This window comes from Cupressus sempervirens, chromosome 3 (genome assembly GCF_028749045.1).
Source record: "Cupressus sempervirens isolate cs-2001-9-10 chromosome 3, ASM2874904v1, whole genome shotgun sequence".
NCBI classification, from domain to species: domain Eukaryota; kingdom Viridiplantae; phylum Streptophyta; class Pinopsida; order Cupressales; family Cupressaceae; genus Cupressus; species Cupressus sempervirens.
In genome coordinates, this window is record NC_143120.1 from 703,998,599 (window position 1) to 704,020,916 (window position 22,318).

Below are 22,318 nucleotides of genomic sequence, written 5' to 3' on the forward strand. Positions count from 1 at the left end.
TTTTCCATTTGTCTTTTTCCTTTACTGTATCAACAGATTCTAAGGCACAAGGAAATAGGGTGAATTTTTTAGCAAGATATCTTGAAAAATAGAGTGTCAATTTCCTCTGTAAAGAATCTCTTTTATTTTCAAAATTATCTAATTGATTCAATAAATCAAAAATCCTCTCAACCTGATGATAAGGCATTTGAATTGTAGATATACAAATAATTGTAACATCATTATTCCTCTGTCTCCACTTCTGTGCAAGAGAATCTAGTCCATTCTTTTCTTTATTTAACTCATCTATGAGGGTTACAATCCTTGTCAACTGATCATAAAAATTTGACCATTTTATTTTATCCCTCAAATATGTTACACCCTGCCTCCATTTCTCTTCCTGCTGATTTCTAAATTCTATCTGCCACTCATGCAACTTGGTTTTTTCTGCTTCAAATTCCTCTGCAGTATAGAATTGGGGTCTTTCAGGGGTGTCAGCTATCTCAATAATAGGGGTTAATCCCACAGATGACTGTGGGGGATATGCAATTCTTAGTGTACTGGATTCTCCCACTTTTCTCTTTCCAAGTACCTTTTCTAATTGAGATACCCTGTTTTCTAACTCAATCCTCCTTTTTACCTCTTGATTATAGGCTTCCACTACTATTTCATATTTATTATGCATATCAATCATTTCCCTCTCTTCTCTTTCCGTAGTAGCTAGGGAAAATTTAGAATAATCCACATTCATGTGGGCTGCCTATACATTTGAAGTGTCAGCAACTCTTCTTACAATGATACTCCCTGTCAATCCTGAATCATCAGGCTGTGATGAAATAACTCTGGATCCTCTTCTCAAGGACCACATAACAAGGGCAGCTTGATCATTGCTGAATGCTGTACCCAAGAATTCCTCTTTATTTGGATCCTGGAGTCCTAAATTATTTGAAACAGAATTAAAAACTAATGCGTCAGCAATGTCCCAATTGGGCAATAATAAAACATTAGCATTTTTTACCATCTGTCTTCCCTCATCAGGGGTTATATTTTGGAACTCTCGCACCATTTGTTCCTTTATTAAATTTTGAATGGAGGTCTCATCCATTTCTAGATGTTCTGCTCTCATATTATTGCACCTTTGCTCAAAAATGTGCATGTTTACTCTCCACGCAAACTGATTGAAAGCCCTAGATCTTACAAAATTGTTATCAGACAAAAAATGCTGACTGGCTTGTTCCAAAACAGGGTCCAATTCCGTTCCTCTGAAATCTGCTGTAGTTAATTCAAAACTTGGTACAGGGGGTTCCTGAGGGTTCCCTTCATCAATCTCTGCTTGTGTGACAAAAATTTCTCCCTGTGACCCCATTTGTTCGAATTGCTCATTGGTGAGCTGTTCTTCCTCAATTCTTATTGGGGTTTGAGAAGGTGAGCCACTTTTATCAGGGGATTCTTCCTCCCTTATTATTCTCCTTCTTTTGGGGGAAGGTTCAGGGGGTCTTTCTTCTAGGACAGTGCTGGTGGATCCAACAATCTATTTTTCTTTATGCACAATGGGCATCTGCTGTCGGACAATAGTATATCCTGTTTTCTTCCGTACCACCAGTGGACCTATTCCAATGTTGGGAGTGAAACCCAATTTTTTCATAATTTCTCTGGCTTTATCTGGAAAAGAATTAATAAAATGTTGTTTCTTCTCATTCATTACTTCCATTATCTCAGAGAAATTACTCATGAGCTTATGTATTTTATCTGCATTGTTTGCAGCATTACTAAGAGGACTGAAATCTTTATCAAAACAATTAATGAATTCCAAAACTTTTGAATAGACTCTCCATTTTTCTTTCTTTATTTCTTGCTCATGGAGAGAATATTCATTTCTTATTACATCTTCAGGGAAATAGAATTCATGCTGAACTGGACGAAGCTTGATTCTCAATCTAAGGGCAGAGTTGAAGAAACCTTCTGTATCACAAAAACGAGAGTGGGACACTGCCATTTTATATTGATCCAAAATTTTATGGAGGAAGACCCACCCTTCTTTGGTTATCACAAACTGGTGGGCTATAGTACAAGTAGGAAAAATTGATCCTGTCCCCCTTTTGTGTAAAAAGGCCTCCTCCACTCCTCCCAACTGCCACAAAAATTCAGCTATCCCTACCTTCAAGGGTACCTGATAGGGTAACACATGGGGTGTTCCTTTGAAACCATAGACCCTGATGACCGTTGAGACTGAATATGGGATAATATCTCTCCAATTATGTGAAACTTTTAGATTATGGGTTTTGTTCATAGGCCTGACAAGGTGCATTAATGCCTTAGGGATTCTGGGATTATCACTCAATAAGAGGCACCTTAGTTTGGAGGCAAAGTGCCTATCAAATCTAACGAAGCTAGCATTTTTTGCTTCCCAGGTCATGTCTGCACTCCACAATTGGACTGGCAGTGCTTCCCCTTCTTGTTTTCTATTTAAAACCATTTCTTTACCAAAATAAGTGGCCCCTTTAAAAAGAAACATATGCATCAGTAAGGAATACTGACCCCAAACCTTTTCCACCTTGCCCTATGCAATCCCCACCAATCCATGATGAATCTCATTTGCCAAGTAAGATGCAAAATCAAAAATTATTTCCACACCAAAAGAAGAGATTTGGGTGATCATATACATGAAGCTCACCGGAATAAAATCTTCTTCGCCCTCTCCGAAGACTCTGCACAGGGTCCTATATATCTCCACTGCCCTGGCATTGAAACATGATTTCTTGAAGGGCTCTTTAGAAGATGATGTTATGGTTGGGAGGCCTCCAATCTGGCCTATGTGGGCTTTCAGTGCAGCCTGTCTAACTACATCCCTCTTGGATATATATTCTTTTTCTAAATCTATCAGATTAATGGGCACATGATACATGGTGAGGAGTCCCAGATTGAAAACCTTCCTAATCTCCTCGGGACTGATGGTAACTAAAGCCTCACCATCTATTCTTCTCACTACCTTAGTGGCTTGGTCATAGTTTTTTGCTATGGCTTCAAGCAGGTCAAAATCCATAAACACGCTGGGAACAACAAGCTCCCCAAGATCAAAATTCCAAATATTGGCATGAGGGGCATATAACTTCCTCTCTGCAAACCATTTTTTGAATAAACTCAAACCAGTTTGAGCAGTTTGAGCATCCCGGAAACAATTACCCTTATCATACAATCCATCAGCTACCCTAAGCCTAGGATTGAGTGAGGTTAACCTCTTAACTTGCACCGTTTCTACAGTGGACTTAGGAAGTAACTCAAGAAAATCATCATGCACATTTCTATCCAGGTAGTTTACTGCTCCTGTAAATCCCTTCTTAGGAGGCATCTTGGGCTATCCTTTTTAAAACTTAAAAGCTCACAAAGATGATGGCAGTTTTACTTACTTGAATTCTATCTAAAATCTCCTTTGTATTCCTGCAAAATTTCAGCGAACAGATAACTTGACAATTTTTATCAACCTTGGCACGCTTTTCTTTTAGTAATAGCTTCTGCACAAGAATGGCTTCAAATCTTTTCTCGCGTGAAATGAAACTGATGCAATCTCTCTGTATTATACTCTGTTTTTCCTCACGGATGAAGCTTTCTTGTCTAATTAATATAGAGAGTGGCACTGCATTTTTTATTTAAAACTGCGTCGTTGATCTTCAAAGATCCTACGATCATGCGGTACAAAGAGAAACACTAGGAGTTATATTTGCCATGTTAGTTATTTTAGCCAATGAGAGCTTGCCACGTACTTAATTCTTTCTTTTGATGGCGCTTACATTTAGACCCACTGACGATGGAGAACACGTGTCAGCATGTCGCTACTTCGTTATGCATAAAGAAAAAGCACCTTGCCATGACGAGGCGGCGACAACCGTTGATCGGATCAAGAAATGATCGAAAGATATGCTACAGGACTTCTTAAGAAAGAAGGCAGCGGGCCCAACTCGCTATGTCACTAAAATTATCTTCCTTGCAACTCTTCATAGCGAGGTAGCGAGCTCCGTTGATCCACTTCAAGCTGACGTTCCAGATTTATTGTACATTTAGTCAGGTAGGTATTAATGAGAATCGAATCTCTGCATAGCTGGCACATGTCAAAATTTATCACAGTCATCTACCATTACACGTCATCAAAGATCTTTCTAATCTTTTTCCATTTTATGGGGTCTCGCTAACTCGCTAACGGTGAAGCACCTCAATTTTCCGATAGCGAGGTGGCGAAACTTTCAGAAAAATCAACATTTCGGCTCTGATGTCAAATATTCTAGTGGGTCCTTCTCCTTCCCTTTTTATGGCGAATTGCAAAGTGTACCTGCACAATAAAGCATTTAATAAGCAAATCTCCGATCGCCGCACCTTCACTTCATGGTCCCACCACTTAAAAACTCAACACTCGCTATCTCGCTATACTTAATGAGCATGCAACTCTCAATAGTGAGGTAATGCTAGCGGTAGATCTAATCGGATTTGATGGTTGGGACAAATAGGAAGAAAGGTAACCCGGGAGAAAGGAAAAGGAATACGAAAGCATATTCGCTTCTTTTGAAATTTGAAAATTTCGCGCCTGACCATTTATGAATAGGGATGAATATAGGGCTTATATGGCGAATACTTCTTATAGATGGTTTATCCAAAACCTTATACTTCACTTAGACATAGAACATCTGACTTTTCTATGGTTTAACTGAAAAATTTTTTACTGCAGAAAAAGTCAGACCAACAGTGGCTCTGTCTGGGGATGATAGACTACTTGAGTTTATGCAAGGATTCAGAATCTATGGGAGAGCAGACCACATATCTGGGAAGTGACAACTTCTTCAGAGAGCACAGAGCAACACACAAAAACAAAAACTCAGACTGTACAAGGATTTACAGAAAACAGGACGCTAGGAAAACCTAAAACTAATGTTCATGGAAGAAATTAAGTATTTTTTCAAGAAAAATACCTCTTCAAGAACTGTCCATGAACTGGCAATTCAAGAATATTATCAAATACATCTTTGATTATGTAGGAATCTTCACCCCAAGCATTCTCAATGAGATATGGGCCTAACCAAATGGGATCAAATTTGCCATGTTTTCCTTTATCTTCAATTCTGGCGTTGCACATTAAAACTAGGTCTCCATTTTCAAATTTCTTGTTTACAGTTCTTTTATCATAGAGTGTTTTGACTTGTAACTGCAATTTTTGATTTCTCAGAGATGCTTCTCTTTTGGCTTCGGTCAATCCTACCAATTCATTCATTCTTTCTTTCATTTCATCAGTAGTATCTTCATCATATGACTGGATGTAATTGTATAATCCCATCAAATTGTTCTGGGGCATTCTAGCTTGAATTCCATACACTAAATCAAATGGAGCCACCCCAATTGCCTTCTTTACAGTTACTCTGTCAGCCCATATTGCCAACTGTAACTTGGAATCCCATGCCCTTTTATTATCGTCCAAGGTTCTCTTAATGATTTTCAACAGGCTTTTATTTGTGGACTCGGCTTGTCCATTCCCTTGTGGATGATATGGGGCAGATGTTGTTCTTGTCATTCCATATTTATCACAAAACTTGATGAATTCCTCAGACCTAAAACACATAGCATTATCTGTGACAACTTTCTGTGGACATCCAAATCTGGAAATGATATTATTCAATAAGAAATTATTTACCACTTTACTCATTGCATTTCTGGTAGGGATAGCCTCTACCCATTTTGTAAAGTAGTCAGTAGCAACGAGAATCCAAGAATAGCCAGTACTGGACTTGGGAAAAATTTCTCCTATGAAGTCCAGACCCCATTGTTGAAAAGGTGTTTTAGTTTCAACTGGCTTCAGTGGAGTATTTCCTAAGAATTTTAGCTTCCCAGCAAATCTCTGACAAGGATCACATTTCTTAACCATAACTTGAGCATCTTTGAACAAAGTGGGCCACCAGAAACCAGCTCTCATTATCTTATGCGCAGTAGTTTTGGCCATGTAATGTCCTCCACATACTCCAGCATGCATTTCTTTCAAAATCTCTTTTGCCCTTTCTTTGTCAACACATTTCAACAGAACTCCAAAGTTTCTCCACCATAAGTTATTTTGAATAATTAAATAACTGATGGCTTGCAATTTAATATTCCTTTTTTCATTATCAGGCAGATGGGGAGGAACTTCTATATGTTGTAAGTAATGTATAACATTAATGTACCAGTCACACTGGTCCATGTCGCATAAATCAGTTCTGAAATCATCATTTACTAAGTTTATCTGATTAGCTTCCAGGTTAGTTTCGGCCATAAGTTTGGCCAAACCTTGACCTCTTACTAACTTAGTTATCTGCATATCAATGTTAAATTCTTGGATTCTATTGATCCATCTGCATCTCCTTCCTGACACTTCCTGCTAAGAGAAAATATCTTTAACTGCAGCACTAGGTACAAAGGCAATAATAATAGCACCTACCAAATAACTTCTGAATGCCTTTACAGCCTTTACCAAAGCATATGCTTGTTTTTCATTTATTTCATACTTCAGTTCAGCATGCTACAGGGATTTGCTAAAAAAGGCAATAGGCTGTTCATACCCTTCTTGGTTTTTCTGTAATAAAACTGCAGCCACAGTATGGAATGATGCAAAAGAAAAAATATGCATGGGTTTTGTATAATCTGGGGTCCTCAACACTGGAGCATTTTTTATCGCAGTTTTTATATCCTGGAATGCCTGTGAAGGTTCACCATTCCAATCTATAACAGCTCCTTTCTTGAGCATTTTTGAAATGGGTCTACTGATTTTAGAGAAATTGGTAACAAACCTCCTCAGAAAATTAACCTGGCCAAAAAAGGACTGTATACCTTTCACGTTTTTAGGTTTAGGGACTTTATCAATAGCTATTACCCTTTCTGGGTCTATTTTTACCCCATCCTTGGACACTATGTGTCCTAATAACTTTCCTTCTGTGACCCCAAACGAGCATTTCTTTGGGTTTAGGGATACCCCATATTCCAGGGCTTTTATAAATTTTTTTTCCAAATGTTGGCAGTGATCTTCAGCCTTGTTAGAATACGCTGTAAGATCATCCTGGTACACAACCATAAATTTGTCAATATATTCATGAAATGCTACATCCATGGCTCTTTGGAAAGTAGCTCCTGCATTAATCAAGCCAAAAGGAATCCTCACATACACATACGTTCCCCAAGGGGTTGTGAAGGCTATTTTGAACTGTTCACTTTCTTTTACCAGAACTTGATTATATCCACAAAAGCCATCCATCATTGACATCAATTCAGAGCCGGTCACTTGTTACAACATGGCTTCCATGTTAGGTAAGCCATAATTATCTTTTAGAGATGCAATGTTTAGATTTCTAAAATCCACACAAAGCCTAATATCTCCATTCTTTTTTCTTACAGGAACAAGGTTTGAAACCCAAGTGGAATGCCTAATTGGTTTGATTATTCCACCATCTCTCAGTTTTGTTAGTTCTTCCTGCATTTTTGGGGCAAGGGTAGGATTGATTGGCCTCTGTTTTTGCCTAAAAGGTTTTACATTTTCCTTCAACGGTATGACATGCTAGAAAAGGTCCTCCCTATAAGCTTTAAGGTCATCATATGACCAAGCAAAAACATGCCTGTATTTTCTAAGTAGGTCAATCAATGCTTTTCTGATTTGAACTGGCAGATCTTGGCTGATGTAAACCTTTTTAGGGAATTCATCCGTTCCCAAATTCATTTCTTCTAGCTCCTGTGGTTTGGGGTCCTTTATTCCCGATTTTACTCTGTCTTGGTTATCAAAAATGTTCTCCAAGACTACCAACCCCTTAGGCATCTTATTTGTTTTTAATTGCATGATTTCTTGACCAAAAATGGTTTTCTTCCCATTTATGGTTTCAATCAGTCCATTGCAGTGCATCTCCTGCCCATGGTATTTGTCTTCATTTAGCAAAAAATTTGTGATATCTTTGTCATCTTCAAACACCTGCCAATTGTCAATGTTGTCAGGTATAGAAGGTCTTTTTTGAACCTCAATCTGGGAGATTCTTGCAAATGATATTTCTTTTGGTTTGATAGCTACATTGGCCAGAAGATCAGCCATTTTATTTTGGGTCCTATCTCTCCATCAGATTCCAAATGCATCAAAGAATTCTATTTGATCCCAAACCGCGTTTCTATATTGTTTTAATCTCCTATTTTTTGAGGAGTATGTTCCTTTAATCTAAGAGATGATCAATTCAGAATCCCCTATGACACACAATTTCTTAATTTTGTGGTGTGTGGCCACTTTGAGACCCAGCAGTAATGCTTCATATTCAGCAATGTTATTAGTGCAAGCAAACTTCAAGGTGAATGAATACCTGAAGGTGTTATTTTCAGGGGACACAAAGACTACACCTGCCCCTGCACCCTCTTTAGAACTAGCCCCATCAAAGAACATTGTCCACAATTTTGGTGAATTCATGCAACATTCAACCTCATTTTCAATGATATCAGGCAAGTTTTCCACTTCCTGAATAATTAATTCAGCCCTGAAAGCATTAATCCCAGTGTCTAGGAAACAGGTGGTATCTTTGTCAATTTCTTCACCTAAGATGTGGTTAACCCTTGGTTCCCTATTTACCCTGACAGCTTTGTCCCTTATATGGAAAGTGGCATAAGTAAGGTCACATTGTAGGCTTCCCCCCATGGTGGCACTCCATTTTCTGGAAAGTAGCATCCCGTAGTGTGGGGGTATATCCACTACAAGGACAGACATGGTTAATTCTACCTCAGGAAATGCAGCCAGTTTGAATGGTAAGGCATTTATAGTACCTATTACTGGAACCTCTCTAGCATCCATCCCTCGACATCTACCTTGCTTATTATCCACCTTCAATCCTAGGGCTTCCATTACTTTAAAAGGCATTATAGTGTTAGAAGCTCCAGAATCTATCATACAATTTTTCAAGGTTTTCCCTTTTATGATTAGACCAAGGAAAAAAGGATCAATATCTTGTATGAATGCAACTGATGAATCATCTAAGAACATCTGAGGAATTTGGGATATAATACCATTGTCCTCTATTATTAATGGGGTCTGTTGGGCTACAGCTTGATCATCAATACTATTGTTGTTTGCTATTCCACCCAACCACGACAAAGCCTTATTTTTATGCTCTTCAATTCTAAAAAGGTCAGACAAGGGTACTTTCACAGTAATTTGAGATAACATGGCAATCATATCAACAGGTTCAACCACAGTAGGTTTTACAATAGTACCTAGAATCGGAGTCTTTTGAGTAGTGGGTACTACTTTTAGCTTGACAACATCTAGTTCTGATTTCTCTGGTTGCACTACGGTCTTTGTTGCTTCACCTTTCTGAAATTGAACCTTCTTTTTTGGTTCCCATTTCTGACCCTTGTTCTCCTTGATCTTAGACACATCTATACTGGCTTTCTTGTGTTGATCATCTGTCTTATGAGTGGTGTCTTTGATGAACATACTAGATGGCCTCCCTGCCTCATTATTTATTGCTCTATTTCTCAAATTGTAATTACTTTGGACTTGTGAAATCATTTCGGCTGTAATTCTATCAATTTCCTCCTTGGAGGGGATTCTTAGGTTTGTGAAACCTACTTCAGAAAATGTATTGCATACCTTATCTGTATCATTCTTTTCATCATCTGAAAATATTTGCTGATGATGTAACTGGTAAGCAATTCTCTGGCTGGTAACATCATTCTCAGGTTCTTCTGAATCAGAATCTATCAAATCATCAGATGTGTTCTCCATATTGCAGCTTATATCATCATGGTTTTTTTCTTCTATTTCTTCTTTTGCTTGCACTCCTTGAGCTTGGGCGAACAACTGGGCAACAACACAATAATCAGTAGAATGAGGTGATTGGCATATAATGCACCAAGGTACATCATCATTCATATTTACAGTGTTCCTTTGCAAGGGGTCTGGGGTACCCTTATCTTTCATATTTTGGATCTGGTTAGGAACTGGTTTACCATCTTTCCATTGGGTGGTGTAAGGGTAATTCTGCATCCTAGGCTGTCTATTGAAATTGTTGTTATTCACAGGGGTTCTCTCAGTAACATTTGTCTTATTGAAAATAGTGGGATTCATCTTCTTGAGCATTTCTAAAACATGGCCTATAGTAGGTTCTTCAGGCCTTTTTCCTATGGGAGTTTTGTCACCTTCCCTTTTATTATTATTATTAGGGTTGAAAAGCTTAGGATCATCCCTCCTCCCTAATTTTTCAGAGGCCTTTCTATTATTTTCTATATTCACTACAACTCTATAGGCATCTCTCAGAGTTTTAGGATCCTTATCTCTCAATTGGTAGGCCATTTTGCTATCAAAGGCATTGAAATAGGTTGTAAGACAGACGTCTTCATTTAACCGCATAAACTGAAATAGTTTGTACATCCCTTTCTGAAATCTCACATTGAAATCAAATGTGGATTCATTTGGATTCTTCTTGATATTGTTGAACTCATTCAACATGAATCCTACATTAGTATTGTCCCCATATTGTTCTTTGAACAATTTCTCCAAATCACTCCATGAAGTAATACTATCATCAGGCAACCTCCTGAACCAATCCCTTGCATCCTCTATGAGTGAATGCACAAATAATTTTATCACCATGTCCTCATGTTCAACTTCATAATCATTGAGCATGTCAATGAAAATTCTCAAATGTTCTTCACCCGTAACAGCATTATTTCTAGAAAACTTAACCACTTTATCCCTTAAATCAAAAGATATGGGATGGGGGGCACTAGGAATACTGGCAAATGATATTTGTCTATATTTTTTGAGGTATATAGACTTCTTCTAGAAACCAGGAGCGTTAGAGGTACTAGCAACATTAGCTTGAGTTAGGAGAGCAGCTTGGGATAGCTGTGGTGGGACAAATGGGACTTGAGTGCCAATATTGGAAGATGAGGTAGGAGCAGATTGGGGTGCTTTCTGAGTCAGGATTATGGGAGCATTAACTGGTGTAGGATTTGTAGGTGGGATAGACAAACTAGGCCATGAATTCAATGCAGAATTAGACTTTATGAATTGGATTTTCCTTCTGGTTTCTGCGGCTTGAGCTTCATTTTCAACCTTCTCAAGTTCTTTTGCAAGGTCTTCCCTCTCCTTTCGAGCCTTTTCTAGTTCTAGATCTAATTTTGATATGGAGGGTTGTATAGGTTTGCTCGGTATGGCTTGAGGCTCATTTATTCGGATTCCTATAGCCTTGCCTTTCCCTTTATCTGAAACTGTTCCAGTGGGCTCTATTGGATTAACTTGAATGGGTTTATAAGCTTGAACTTGAGCAATAATTGGTTCTTGCCTTTGATTTAGGAATTTTTTCTGTTGTTGAACTTTAGCTCTTAGATTATCAATATTTCCAAAGATGTCCTGATGGAGAGTGGGGGTATTCTCTTCTAATTTTTTATTTTGCTCTTTCAAAACAACCATCCTTCTTAGCAGAGTATCACTTTCTATTATTGCATCCAAAGTGGCTCACTCCCTTTCCTTTTCAAGATGGATGCACTTAGCTTCTTCCTCAGCAATCCATTTCTTCAAAAATCCTATTTCAGATTGCACTTCTTTAGAATCAGCAGAGGTTGCCTCGGAATCAGCAGGATCATCTAGATCTATAAGGTTTGGTTCCATATATGGGGCTACTCTGGGATTAAAAAGGGTATCAGATGAACTCCTAAATCCTAGCCTACAATTTATATCTGCTGCAGGCCCTAGTCTTGGTGAAGCAATTCCCATAGTAGATACATCTTTATCTTGAAAAACTCTCTGATCTGGTAATGGGGTACTGAAAATACCTCCTAAAAGTCTTGTATTTTCGGATTCAGAACTAAGCGAAGATGATTCTCTTGCTATTATCGATTGATAATGGGAATTTACGGAGGCATTACCTCTAGGCTTCCAAGTAGGATTTGGATCTATTCTTTTCTTATTTTGGTTCTTCCTACCACCATGGGGTCAATCAGTATACATTGATACATCGGGATTGGCTCTCATGTAAGCCCTTGTGTTTTTTCTCTTGTCAGCCATATTCTCCTTTTGTTACAATAAGCACTAGCTTCAAAACCTTGACTGAGTCACCACCCTTTTTCGGGAAAATATAATAACACTTCTTACTGACAGAAAGAAAACAATACACAGGTGGGAATAAAGATATGGCACAAAGAGATCAATCACTGATGTTGTAAGACTGCAACTCTTGCTTGTTAGATAAGACACTCGAATAAGCTGGATGCATCAGTGTGTAGCAATGGTACTTGGGTCTATATCTTCTTTAAAATCTCAAGTTTTGACACTAAAGATTCCCCTATAGCTACGGGCAAAATAAAGATCACATGACACAAACTTATTTAGTAAGACTAAAGACAACTGCAGTACTTTTTACAGATGTGTTAGACATTCCCCAGCAGAGTCGCCATTTTGTTGGTGTTTTATTTTGATGTTAACAGTGCTAAAACTACTAGGCGAAAAAAGGCTTAGTACCTAGATATCAGTACATACACAACCTAAAGAATAGCCAATTCTCATTATCACTTGCATATGCAAAGTACTAGGGCCCAACTTCAACAAAACCTTAGATGGTTTTCTACTCTTTTGGCTCTGTAAAAACCAGGGCGGGTGCACCCGGGGATGGTTCAAAGATGGAATAATTGTATGAGAATTATCCTTAGTTTCATTTTGATTCTCATCTCTAAATCCTCAAACATATATGTAAATAACTGATAAACACATCCCTTGAACAGATCTAGCCAAAAAATCTTCTATAGCTCTGCAGATGTTTCCAACAACAATGGCTAAATGAAGCTAAAACAATCCATGCAGGCGAGTGCTGGCCAACTTTGAAAATCTTATAGGAAAGATAATTGAAAATTGATTTTATGATGTATTTTGAAAAAAGCTAGTTATAATATACTTCTCTTTTGGCTGAAATACTTTCGATCAGTGCCTAATCCATTGGGAATTCAGAGTCAAGTAAATTCTTAGATCTAATTTGTTTCCTTGCAACGAATTTTCATCAGCAATTCTTACCAGAATTTATCATTCAAAAATCCTTATTAACACCCAAGCAACCTCATCACATTCATCAATGCGTTTATTTAATCCATTGAATTAACAACAATAACAAATGGATGTACAATCTTACTAAATTGTAATCAATTGCATAAGCTTTTACTCACACAACATCAAGGTAGCTTAGTATTAAAAAGGAGACAAAATTCAAAGAAGAACAGATATGGGGACAGTTCATAATTTGTATTCATTTCCTTTGAAAATGGTATATCCTTTACAAAAGACCCAAAAAAACCTTCAGAGAAGAAGCACAGTTCTTTCTACATTCATCCATACCTCAGAAATTTTGACAGAAGAAGTATACTATAAATTTCTTTCCCAAAATGTTTGGACCAAAAACAGAACTAAGCACAATACTTAGTGAAAACCAAATTTGGACCCATCTTTAGCCTTGGGATCTCACTTAAATAATGTGAGATGCAACAAGCTTCAGGCTACAGAAGGTGACAGGTGTCCTTCTTTTGAAAAACAAAAACAAGAATAACAGAAAGGTTGATTACAACAACACTTCTTGGCGGGTCCCTTTCTGTTATGCTTCTTGGTTGTTATGATCTACTCTCGCAATCATTCCTCATCTTCAGAGTACATACCCATAAGGTCTGTAAGTGATGTATCATCTTCTGTTACATGCAAAATCACTTTAACCTGGGGATTTTCTATGTCATCATTGCTGACTACAAGAGTAACTATTACTCTTACATCTTCCTCGTCATCTTCTCCTGACATCTGTTCACTAAACTGATCTTTCCATCTGTTGAAAGTATCATCATCTGGCCAATCAAAACTTAGGGTTTCTCTTTGTATCTTTATTAAAGAATTGGCATTTTCTTCTAAATCATCGAATTCTTTTCTTATATCAGCATAATATAATTGTATTTTTACCACCTCTTCATTTGTCTTTCCCCAAAACCAATGGCCAGTCTCACTGATGATGTTTGTTATTCTGTTATCGAATAATTCATCCATTTCCTTTTTCCATTTGTCTTTTTCCTTTACTGTATCAACAGATTCTAAGGCACAAGGAAATAGGGTGAATTTTTTAGCAAGATATCTTGAAAAATAGAGTGTCAATTTCCTCTGTAAAGAATCTCTTTTATTTTCAAAATTATCTAATTGACTCAATAAATCAAAAATCCTCTCAACCTGATGATAAGGCATTTGAATTGTAGATATACAAATAATTGTAACATCATTATTCCTCTGTCTCCACTTCTGTGCAAGAGAATCTAGTCCATTCTTTTCTTTATTTAACTCATCTATGAGGGTTACAATCCTTGTCAACTGATCATAAAAATTTGACCATTGTATTTTATCCCTCAAATATGTTACACCCTGCCTCCATTTCTCTTCCTGCTGATTTCTAAATTCTATCTGCCACTCATGCAACTTGGTTTTTTCTACTTCAAATTCCTCTGCAGTATAGAATTGGGGTCTTTCAGGGGTGTCAGGTATCTCAATAATAGGGGTTAATCCCACAGATGACTATGGGGGATATGCAATTCTTAGTGTACTAGATTCTCCCACTTTTCTCTTTCCAAGTACCTTTTCTAATTGAGATACCCTGTTTTCTAACTCAATCCTCCTTTTTACCTCTTGATTATAGGCTTCCACTACTATTTCATATTTATTATGCATATCAATCATTTCCCTCTCTTCTCTTTTCGCAGTAGCCAGGGCAAATTTAGAATAATCCACATTCATGTGGGCTGCCTGTACATTTGAAGTGTCAGCAACTCTTCTTACAATGATACTCCCTGTCAATCCTGAATCATCAGGCTGTGATGAAATAACTCTGGATCCTCTTCTCAAGGACCACATAACAAGGGCAGCTTGATCATTGCTGAATGCTATACCCAAGAATTCCTCTTTATTTGGATCCTGGAGTCCTAAATTATTTGAAACAGAATTAAAAACTAATGCGTCAGCAATGTCCCAATTGGGCAATAATAAAACATTAGCATTTTTTACCATCTGTCTTCCCTCATCAGGGGTTATATTTTGGAACTCTCACACCATTTGTTCCTTTATTAAATTTTGAATGGAGGTCTCATCCATTTCTGGATGTTCTGCTCTCATATTATTGCACCTTTGCTCAAAAATGTGCATGTTTACTCTCCACGCAAACTGATGGAAAGCCCTAGATCTTACAAAATTGTTATCAGACAAAAAATGCTGACTGGCTTGTTCCAAAATAGGGTCCAATTCCCTTCCTCTGAAATCTGTTGTAGTTAATTCAAAACTTGGTACAGGGGGTTCCTGAGGGTTCCCTTCATCAATCTCTGCTTGTGTGACAAAAATTTCTCCTTGTGACCCCATTTGTTCGAATTGCTCATTGGTGAGCTGTTCTTCCTCAATTCTTATTGGGGTTTGAGAAGGTGAGCCACTTTTATCAGGGGATTCTTCCTCCCTTATTATTCTCCTTCTTTTGGGGGAAGGTTCAGGGGGTCTTTCTTCTAAGACAGTGCTGGTGGATCCAACAATCTGTTTTTCTTTATGCACAACGGGCATCTACTATCGGACAATAGTATATCCTGTTTTCTTTCGTACCACCAGTGGACCTATTCCAATGTTGGGAGTGAAACCCAATTTTCTCATAATTTCTCTGGCTTTATCTGGAAAAGAATTAATAAAATGTTTTTTCTTCTCATTCATTACTTCCATTATCTCAGAGAAATTACTCATGAGCTTATGTATTTTATCTACATTGTTTGTAGCATTACTAAGAGGACTGAAATCTTTATCAAAACAATTAATGAATTCCAAAACTTTTGAATAGACTCTCCATTTTTCTTTCTTTATTTCTTGCTCATGGAGAGAATATTCATTTCTTATTACATCTTCAGGAAAATAGAATTCATGCTGAACTGGACGAAGCTTGATTCTCAATCTAAGGGCAGAGTTGAAGAAACCTTCTGTATCACAAAAATGAGAGTGAGACACTACCATTTTATATTGATCCAAAATTTTATGGAGGAAGACCCACCCTTCTTTGGTTATCACAAACTGGTGGGCTATAGTACAAGTAGGAAAAATTGATCCTGTCCCCCTTTTGTGCAAAAAGGCCTCCTCCACTCCTCTCAACTGCCACAAAAATTCAGCTATCCCTACCTTCAAGGGTACCTGATAGGGTAACACATGGGGTGTTCCTTTGAAACCATAGACCCTGATGACCGTTGAGACTGAATATGGGATAATATCTCCCCAATTATGTGAAACTTTTAGATTATGGGTTTTGTCCATAGGCCTGACAAGGTGCATTAATGCCTTAGGGATTATGGGATTATCACTCAATAAGAGGCACCTTAGTTTGGAGGCAAAGTGCCTATCAAATCTAACAAAGCTAGCATTTTCTACTTCCCAGGTCATGTCTGCACTCCACAATTGGACTGGCAGTGCTTCCCCTTCTTGTTCTCTATTTAAAACCATTTCTTTACCAAAATAAGTGGCCCCTTTAAAAAGAAACATATGCATCAGTAAGGAATACTGACCCCAAACCTTTTCCACCTTTCCCTGTGCAATCCCCACCAATCCATGATGAATCTCATTTGCCAAGTAAGATGCAAAATCAAAAATTATTTCCACACCAAAAGAAGAGATTTGGGTGATCATATACATGAAGCTCACCGGAATAAAATCTTCTTCGCCCTCTCCGAAGACTCTGCACAGGGTCCTATATATCTCCACTGCCCTGGCATTAAAACATGATTTCTTGAAGGGATCTTTAGAAGATGATGTTATGGTTGGGAGGCCTCCAATCCGGCCTATGTGGGCTTTCAGTGCAGCCTGTCTAACTACATCCCTCTTGGATATATATTCTTTTTCTAAATCTATCAGATTAATGGGCACATGATACATGGTGAGGGGTCCCAGATTGAAAACCTTCCTAATCTCCTCAGGACTGATGGTAACTAAAGCCTCACCATCTATTCTTCTCACTACCTTAGTGGCTTGGTCATAGTTTTTTGCTATGGCTTCAAGCAGGTCAAAATCCATAAACACACTAGGAACAACAAGCTCCCCAAGATCAAAATTCCAAATATTGGCATGAGGGGCATATAACTTCCTCTCTGCAAACCATTTTTTGAATAAAATCAAACCAGTTTGAGCAGTTTGAGCATCCCGGACCCAATTACCCTTATCATACAATCCATCAACTACCCTAAGCCTAGGATTGAGTGAGGTTAACCTCTTAGCTTGCACTGTTTCTACAGTGGACTCAGGAAGTAACTCAAGCAAATCATCATGCACATTTCTATCCAAGTAGTTTACTGCTCCTGTAAATCCCTTCTTAGGAGGCATCTTGGGCTATCCTTTTTAAAACTTAAAAGCTCACAAAGATGATGGTAGTTTTACTTACTTGAATTCTATCTCAAATCTCCTTTGTATTCCTGCAAAATTTCAGCGAACAGATAACTTAACAATTTTTATCAACCTTGGCACGCTTTTCTTTCAGTAATAGCTTCTGCACAAGAATGGCTTCAAATCTTTTCTCGCGTGAAATGAAACTGATGCAATCTCTCTATATTATACTCTGTTTTTCCTCACAGATGAAGCTTTCTTGTCTAATTAATACAGAGAGTGGCACTACATTTTTTATTTAAAACTGTGCCGTTGATCTTCAAAGATCGTACGATCATGTGGTACAAAGAGAAACACTAGGAGTTATATTTGCCATGTCAGTTATTTTACCCAATGAGAGCTTGCCACGTACTTAATTCTTTCTTTTGATGGCGCTTACATTTAGACCCACTGACGACGGAGAACATGTGTCAGCATGTCGCTCCTTCGTTATGCATAAAGAAAAAGCACCTTGCCATGACGAGGCGGCGACAACCATTGATCGGATCAAGAAATGATCGAAAGATATGCTACAGGACTTCTTAAGAAAGAAGGCGGCGGGCCCAACTCGCTATGTCGCTGAAATTATCTTCCTTGCAACTCTTCATAGCGAGGTAGCGAGCTCCGTTGATCCACTTCAAGCTGACGTTCCAAATTTATTGTACATTTAGTCAGGTAGGTATTAATGAGAATCGGATCTCTGCATAGCTGGCACATGTCAAAATTTATCACAGTCATCTGTCATTACACGTCATCAAAGATCTTGCCGATCTTTTGCCATTTTACGGGGCCTCGCTAACTCGCTAATGGTGAAGCGCCTCAATTTTCCGATAGCGAGGTGGCGGAACTTTCGGAAAAATCAACATTCCAGCTCTGATGTCAGATATTCTAGTGGGTCCTTCTCCTTTCCTTTTTATGGCGAATTGCAAAGTGTACTTGCACAATAAAGCATTTAATAAGCAAATCTCCGATCGCTGAACCTTCACTTCATGGTCCCACCGCTTAAAAACTCAACACTCGCTATCTCGCTATACTTAATGAGCATGCAACTCTCAATAGCGAGGTAACGCCAGCGGTAGATCTAATCGGATCTGACGGTTGGGACAAATAGGAAGAAAGGTAACCCGGGAGAAAGGAAAAGGAATACGAAAGCATATTCGCTTCTTTTGAAATTTGAAAATTTCGCGCCTGACCATTGATGAATAGGGATGAATATAGGACTTATATGGCGAATACTTCTTATAGATGGTTTATCCAAAACTTTATACTTCACTTAGACATAGAACATTTGACTTTTCTATGGTTTAACTGAAAAATTTTTTACTGCAGAAAAAGTCAAACCAACACACACAAATTAGTATGCACAATTTCTAGAACTTCTTCAGACTGATAGTTCTTGTTCTTAAAACTAGTTTTTCCCATTTTGCCAATTTGACAATTTTTGCATAGACCAACCTTAGGTTTCTTGATGTTAGGAATGCCTCTTACTTTCTTGAATTTACTTATCTTTACTAGGTTGTCAAAGTTTACATGACACAATCTTCTATTCCATAACCAACTCTCTTCGATTTGAGCAATCAAACATGAACATTCACCAAGTTCAAGATAAAACAAGTTACCTTTTGTTTGGGTGCTGGATCCAATCAGCTTTCCTCTGCCATCTAGTAGTCTTTCTTTTCCATGCATAAAATCCACTTTGAATCCATTATTGAGTAGTTGTGCCACACTCAATAAATTATGCTTTAGTCCTTCTGCCCAATATGCATTGTCACATATGAGTTCCTTAGTCAGTGAGATTCTTCCTTTTCCTTTTTTACAACAAGGTTCATTGTTACCAAACCTTACACTACCACCATCATAGTCTTTAAAGGATTCAAATTTAGTTTTATCACTAGTCATGTGATGAGAGAAACCACTATCTATAATCCATGTATCATTTTTTCTTATGTGAGAAATAAGTGCCATTTCTTCATCATTATGAGATTCATCTTTTATAGCTATGTAAGCTATTTCATCATCTTCTTCATGATCAGAATCATTAGAATCTTTAGCAATGAAACATTTTTTCTTACCTTTTTCCTTGAATGATCTGAAGTCTTTCTTGCCATTGTACATGTGACCCTTTTTCTCATCCTTGTTTTTCTTATTTAGGCACCTAGCAGTAATATGTCCAATTTCTTCATGAGAAAAATAGATTAGAGGAACCTTACCTTTGTATTTTCCTTTGCCTCTTGAATATTTCCTTGCTAGCAGAGCTTCAACCACTTCAAGATCACTATCTAAACTGTGTTCTAATTCTTCATCACTATCTGATTGAGGATGCTTTAGCTTTTTGCCTTTTTCTTTGAGTGAAAGCTTGGCTTCAAATGCTGATTCAATCTTTTTGGTAGCTGGAACATGATTATCATAATTATCTAGCTCAAATGAAGTCAATCTTCCAACTATGGCCTCTAGATTTATCTTATGATTTTCTTCACATCTTCTTTCTTGAATTGCAGAGACTTTGATTACATAAATGGGAAGTAGAGTTCTAAGAACTTTACTTATAACTGTCTCCTCTTTGATATCTCCTCTAGATGCTTTGATTGCACTAACACATGCTTTAACTCTTTAAACATATTTTACAATGTTTTCATCCTCTCTTATCCTTATTTGATCAAATTATCCTCTCAGACTTTTTACTTTGGTTCTTCTTACATTATCATCTCCTCCATAGATTTCTTTCAGCTTGTTCCACATTTCAAAGGTGGTTTTGTAATCCTTAATGTCATCAAATTCTTCATAACTTAGAGCAGATGCTATATCTATCATCATATTGTCGTGGGTCTTTTTTTTAGCAATATCATTGACAAATAATGTACTAGTAGGTTCTGCATATTTTTCATCAAGGTACTTCAGTCTTGTATCTCCAATAGAAGCTAGATGAAGTCTCATCAACCCTTGCCATGCTGAGAAGTTGTTTGTGTTAAGTCTTGGAATTTCCCTCTTATAAGACATCCTGACCTTTGACTTAGGTCCTTGAAATCTTTTCCTGCAAGCACCAAGAGCTTTGATACCAATTATTGGAATTATAGATGGAGCAATTGAGAGGGGAGGGGGGGTGTGAATAAGTTGTCACAAAAATAATTTATAGATCCCTTAGATGTCTTTAATCCTTATTTACTGCCGACACTTGGTAAATAGTGCAGGAATACTATAACTTTGTAGATTAAATAGTTATTGATCATCTAGCGTTCATAGTTAGTTATATACATGTAAAAGTTAAATAAGTTGAACACAAGAGACACCAAATTTAATGTCAAAACCCAATATGGGGAAAAACCACCAAGTAACTAGCTACCAATTTTTTACTCTTTTGAAGTGAGCCTTGTTAGGAGCCAACACTATTAAAAGTTACAATACACACTGTTAGGTGTGACCTTGTTAGAGGATTTAATCACCTTGTTAGGAGTGGCCTTGCTAGAGGTCTTTAGAACAATTCAACTGAACTATCACCTTGTTAGAGGATTTACAAAATGGCTATTAAACCAACTCTATTAAGAGATTTGAAATCACTACTACAATGATTAGAAAACAACAATGAATTGACCTAAACAAGATGCAACTAAATTTACTGACAACAGGTTTCTATTCTATTTCATTAGATCCTTTTAGATCAAATACGGCTTTGTTACTCCTCAATGATCTCTAGTCATCCTTCAATTTCACTTCCACAATAATCAATCCTTATTTTACATTAATTCCATGCTTCCATCTCACACACTTAGAATTCGCAACTTGACCTCTTAATTATACCATTCAGGTTATCAAGTTGGCTGATTTACATGTTACATTTACCAATAAACCATACACCAGTCAGCTACAAATATTATTCTAAATAGATAGACATTATTTCTAGAAATCCTTTACTAGCCGACCCTACTCAATAAATATTATTTCTAGAAATTTCCTGAGTTAACCTTCTTGACTTGGTTAACATTGCAACTTCTGCAAAATCCTTTGGATACTGATTTTACTTGGTAAGAATTGAATCCTTCCATGAGAGCTCAGTAAGAACTGCTTCAGTCACATTTCCTTTGATGACCGAGTGATCTTGATAAACACTAAATTTCTTTGATTATCTTGAAAGCTCGGTAACAACTGTTTACTTGGTAGATACTGCAAGTTTTCTTTTTGCTAACCTTGTAATCTTGGTAGATATTGTTCTTTGCCTTGCTAACCTTCTGAGCTTGGTAAATATTGTTCTTTGCCTTGTTGATCTTCTAAGCTCGGTAGACACTATTCTTTGCCTTGCTGACCTTCTGAGCTCGGTAAATATTGTTCTTTGCCTTGCTAACCTTCTAAGCTCAATAGACTCTATCTGATGACTAATATGACATTTGTGTGACATAAAAGAAAACACACAATTAAACAATTGTATCCAACATAGACTCCCTCTATCATGATATTTTTTCTAATCAACTTTTATAAATTCTTCTTCATATATGTTGTATACATACTCCCCCTTATATCTCTTTCATATATAGTTTCCCTCTTTATTAATATCCATCTTGAAAACTAATGCCAAAGATACAATCTCTCTTGGCTTCATTTTATTTACACATCTTGATTATGTAAATAAGTACATGTTAGGGTTGAATTCTATCATCTATGAATGAGTGATATGTTATGCTCTTCTTCTTCTTTACTTGAGTTGACTACCTAGGAACCTAATAAAGTAGAATTGTTTATATCAATGTATAAAATATTTTAATTAGTAATTTTTATTCATTGCACCATCTTTTCTTAAGTTACTTTTCTTGGAAATAAAAATGGTAAGGTAAACAATAGGAGGGGGTAGGGGTGAAGCAATACTTCAAAACTTTAAATGTAAAACATTCATAACATATCCATCTCATAATTTAACATGTAAAATAAAAT